The sequence below is a fragment of the Chiloscyllium plagiosum genome, unplaced genomic scaffold, assembly GCF_037043375.1.
Source record: "Chiloscyllium plagiosum isolate Xiang-an unplaced genomic scaffold, Cpla_swu_hap1 HiC_scaffold_45, whole genome shotgun sequence".
NCBI classification, from domain to species: domain Eukaryota; kingdom Metazoa; phylum Chordata; class Chondrichthyes; order Orectolobiformes; family Hemiscylliidae; genus Chiloscyllium; species Chiloscyllium plagiosum.
The window spans coordinates 91,535,322-91,540,677 of NW_028270183.1; the positions used below are offsets into that span (position 1 = coordinate 91,535,322).

Below are 5,356 nucleotides of genomic sequence, written 5' to 3' on the forward strand. Positions count from 1 at the left end.
TCTTCACAGAATTCAACAGACCTTGTTACATCGTCATTTCTTCATTTTTGTTCAGATCACTGTGAGCAGAGTGTCACAGTGGGAGTGGTAAGACGATACTCTTGGGACCGTCCTGTACTATTTATCATTTCACCAATACCAGGGAGAAATATCTGCTGCTCAGCATAATTTACGCAATTCACTTATTCATAATGTCAAATGTGCCCGTGACTTATTTGACGAGGTGGCCGAGAGGTTAAGGCGATGGACTGCTAATCCATTGTGTTCTGCACGCGTGGGTTCGAATCCCACTCTCGTCGTTGTTATCAACGTTTTTCAATTTTGCTATTTTTGCATGATCACAGCTGTCTGTTTGTATGCATCGACGCTATAATAAAATCTCAAAGAATAATTTGAGTCTGTTGCCTAAACTGCATTGAATGGTAGATTGAATTGGGACAATGAAAAGGAACGCGATTGTCTTTTCCAAGTCAAGTTGCTGTAAACATTTATCGTATGAAAGAGATCCAGGAGAACCAAATAACGAGAGATGCGAAATGCATGTTGATGCATGCGATTCTTAATGAGTGTTTTGTCAGATGAAATTTGTAGCAGTTGGGTAGAAGTGATTCATCTTGATAAAAAGAGCACAGAGAGACAGCACGAAACAATGGAGATATTTCAAAAGTGGCAGGGGATGGGTGTAGTGGCACCCGAGAACTGGCTGTAAATGCACAGTAGAGAATTACCGATGTGGGTGCCGTGCATGGGCACGGACAGACTTACACATTGGTCTTATCCTTTCCCCCTTGCTCTCGCCATTGATGAATGCTGGACATAAGACACATATAAACACAAGATGTGGGAAGCAAGCTCCCTCTCGTTATGCACACACTTGATGCATCATATTGAACTATGAACACCTGGAGAAGTCAGCAAGTTAACTGCAGGGACTGAATCTAAACTGTGTATCAATCACCGCAGATTTATGCAGCTTAAACATGAAAACTGATTTGAAATGTCTTTATACGCATGTCATTAACAGACGGTTCGTTCTAATACCCGTGTGGCTGAAAGAAGTAGACACCACCTTTCAATGTGGATGACAACATTACCAATTTTGTTCAGAAATTGAGATCTATTTGATCATTTGACACAGTGACCAAGTTTAATTTAAATAATACAAACCAAATTCCCTCACGTGAAATAAAAGAGTGATTCCATTACAAACATTGTCCTTGCTAAGTAGCAGTTACTCAACATGAAAAATAGAATGTGATTTCTAGTGAGCATACGTCAATTAGCACGATTATCTTACTTCGGATTGACTGCAATATGCACATGCAAAATAAGTTCGAAGAAAGAAGTCCTTTGGAAATAATGAGTCGGTGGTGATTAAAAGTAAGATTAGGCTCTCATGATGTGGATATTGCACCAATGGCTCTCGTGGTGGAAATGGTCAGTGGGCAGTATTTCTATGATGGTATCGAGGTGTGTGATCTGCCAGGGATGGGAGCTCCCACCTCATCTGGAGCAGCGTCTGTTGGCATGGACCAGGGAGTATTGTGACATCAGTCTGGGAGTTCAAAGCACACCTGGAGAAACTTTTATTGACATGAAGCCGCAGGGAGCATTGGGACATCAGACTGGTAGATCCAACTTCAACTGGACCGCTTCTATTGACATGGAGCAGGGAGCATTGAGACATCAGACTGGGAGCTACAACGTCAACGAGAGCCAGGGATGGGAGCTCCCATTTCATCTGGAGCAGCGTCTGTTTACATGGACCAGGGAGCATTGTGACATCAGACTGGGAGTTCCAACCACACCTGGAGCAGCTTTTATTGACATGGAGCAGCAGGGAGCATTGGGGCAGCAGGCTGGGAGTTCGAACCTCACCTGGAGCAGCTTCCATTGACATGAAGCAGCAGAGAGCATTGGGACATCAAACTGCGAGATCCAACCTCATTTGGAGCAGCTTCAGTTGACATGGAGCAGGCGCTTTGCGAGATCAGTCTAGGAGCTCCACTCTCACCTTGAGCTGCTTTTAATGACATGACGCAGCAGGGAACATTGGGACATCAGACTGGTAGAGCCAACAGCAACTGGACGTTTTCTATTGACATGGAGCAGGGAGCATTGGGACATCAGACTGGGAGCTGCAACTTCAACGAGAGTAGCTTGTATTGACATGGAGCAGCAAGGAACATTGGAACGTAAGGTTGGGAGCTCCAACCTCTCTTGGAGCAGCTTGTATTTGCATGGAAGAGGAGAGAGTATTGAGACATTAGGCTGGAGGAAAGGGTATTCAACTATTTTAATCTGAAGTAAAATAGGTTTCAACACCTCAGGTGTTAACTGATTTATGAAGATTCTGTCATGGGAAAATAAGTAATTCATTAGATATTAAAGACAAGTCCTGCAAATATTCAACTCAGGAAAACGCATTGGTACAGAGAGAAATGGGAATGATGCTTCAAGTCTTTGACTTTTCTTTTCTGGCCGACTCTGCACTAGATTACATCACCAGAAGGACGTTTTCACTCATTTCATGTCATTCAGTTTCCTGCAAATACGGACAGGTCATTAACATAATCTAAACCTGAAAATTAATGGGAATATGCAATGTTGTGATTAGGCTGGAGTTTATCTCTAATTATGGTGAAAACGTAGCAAAGTAAGTTGCAATTTCCTTAATCAGCAGTGACCTCATTGATTGGCTGATCAATTTTTTAGGACAATGTGAAGTGAATCATTGATGGTGATTCTCTTTGTTCTTCGCTCACCTTGTGACTGTTACTTTTATTGCTCCTGTCATTGTTAGCATCACAGCTCTGTCGCGTGTAAAATCTCAGCTGTGCATCTGGCCAGTGGTACAGCCATTCGTATAGCTGGCTACGGATCAGGCGGGTGCAAGTTCGACTTTTGCTTGGCGCAAATACATTGTGGAGATTCAGCACACATCGAAACTAATCTTTTTTGTTACACTGAGGTGGCTAATGTTTGAAATTTACATCTCCAGGAACGAAAATTCTTTTACTGTCTATGATCAGTTAAACATTACCAAGGGTTATCAAAGTTAAAAATCACATGGCATCAGATTGTATCGAACTCGCATATTTGGAAGCACCAGTGTTCCATGCACTGTTTCTTCATTAGGTGGTTGTAAACTGTTGGACTCTAATATGGCTTTGTGAAATTTTTAAATTTGCCCACCCCAGTCCAATACCAAAACACCCAAGTCATGGGTACTATCGACACCACGAACGGTCGGTTAAAGTCCAGATGATCTTCCACAACATCGCGCATATTGACACACGCATCAAGTTTCTGCAGAAAGACACCTACCTGATGAAGGAGCGGCTCTCTGAAAGCTAGTGTTTCCAAATAAACCTGCTGGACTATGTCCTGATGTTGTATAATTTTTAACTTTGTCTACCCAACTCAAATACTGGCACTTCCATATCATAGAGAACATCAGTCATGTCGCAGCGCTGTCAGAGAAGGCAATCCTGGAATAGCCTCACACATTGCTCATTGGTACGTTTCATTTTCAGAAACCAACCCACTCAATCCTGTGTATGAAAAGCACAGAAAAGAAATAGCTGAGACTCACTTTTGACAGTTCTTTGAAACTCTTTGGGAAGTGGAATCAGAGGAGAATGAAGGATGAACTGTCCGACTGTGTAGAGAGAGGGAAGGCACTTTTACCTTCATTCAAAGTCTGGGGTATTGACTGATTTAAGGCATTAAACAGATTCCTGGCAGAGCTGCGCTCTCTGCATCAGGAACAAGAACTCCTGATTTCCTGAACGGTAATGAAACCAGGCCACTCAGTCAAAGCGCCGAATACTAACTACTAGACCACCAGGGATGAGGGCAGAAGCAGTTGCACAGTTTCTTCATAACGCGGTTTTTTGGAATTATGTCACTGCAGATACATTTGCCCTCAAAAATGATTGAATTATCGAGTGTTTACAGCACAGAAATGGGTCCCATCATCTCACTTCCAGCACTTGATCTGTAACCTTGTAAACGCTGACGTTTCACGTGTTCATTTCAATGCTAATTTCTTTGGAACGTTTTACTCTCGTAAGACACAATAAATTGGATTGAAGTTTGAGATGGGAAAAGTGTGTTCACACCCAGTCGGGGAGCTGAATCCCATTTTTACGCACAGATGGAAGCACGGAGACACATTTCCCCAAGAATGACACAGGCCTCGGGAGAAACAAGCAGAAAGTAACATTTCACCCACTTGGCCTGATATTGTCCCATTTCAGACTTCAACACCAGCAAAGAAAGGAAGCATTCAGCGCCTCCCGTCCCAGTGTTCCTTGCCCATTCTTTCCCCATCTCTCTCTCGTATATACTTTCTCACCTCGTTCTTGCTGGCAAACTGGATCACTGCTCACGCCCGTTTTTTCTTATCCTGACGAACCGTTTTCCTCAAGTTATTGGAATTAAAAACAGGAATGGGCTATTACAAGCACTTTTCTCGTTTACAAAACCAGTGTTATCACCACTGAGCCAGCACATTGCCAGCTCAGAGAGAAGGTCTCATACATCAGAAACTGAAATACAACAGATGATTAGATAGCCTCAGTATTGTAAAACAACCAACAAGGCCGGAATGGAGCCGATGCGACCATGCACAGAAGGATGGCAGAATAGAATGACGAATCTCATGGTTTCCAGGGTGGTGTTAACAGAAATCGTCCCTGGTAGTCTAGTGATGCGGATTCAATAATTTCACTGTCTTGGCTTGTTAAAGGTTAACGTTTACAGTAATCAATATGAAATACTGCCTGATCTTTCGAAGCAGAATGATGTTGTGCAGCATTCTGAATCGCTTCCCTGCATGTTACAGGTCCACATCAGCAACGTCAGCTGCAATTGCCTGACGTTCAATCAGTTTAAATCAAGAACGAGAGGGCATCACTAAAATGGAAGGGGAGTGGTGGTTTGTGAGAGTTAACTGCATGCCTAGTGGAGCCAGGTTTAATGTAGATAATGAATATTGGCTTTCCTGTTTACCTTGGTATACTGACCACTCCGGATCAATTACCCACATTGTCTGCCCTTTCTGTGATGTTCTTTGTACATTTCACCTCGGTTCAGTGTTCCAGGGGTCCATGCATTTTTAATATGGCACATTTTACTCAGGTCGGTTTTGCAGCTTCATATTTAGGCAAACAAGTTTATGAACAGAAAGACACCATTCAGACCATCAAGTCTGTTCCTGTATTGAATGGTTTCATGCCAGATCTGATAACCTTGAACTGCACTTTCTTGCCTTTCCCCATAACGCTTGATGTCTTTGCTGTTTGAAGATCTGCCGATCTCAGCCTCATTACACCGAATGACCCTTCCTCAA

At 42.9% G+C, this 5,356-nt stretch overlaps 1 non-coding gene across 1 annotated transcript; it reads left to right on the forward strand.

The window, feature by feature from the left end:
- The first annotated feature begins 217 nt into the window (after positions 1–217).
- Positions 218–299, forward strand: trnas-gcu (transfer RNA serine (anticodon GCU)). The gene has a single exon. It is a non-coding gene; the product is annotated as a tRNA-Ser (tRNA).
- Positions 300–5,356: the final 5,057 nt, after the last annotated feature.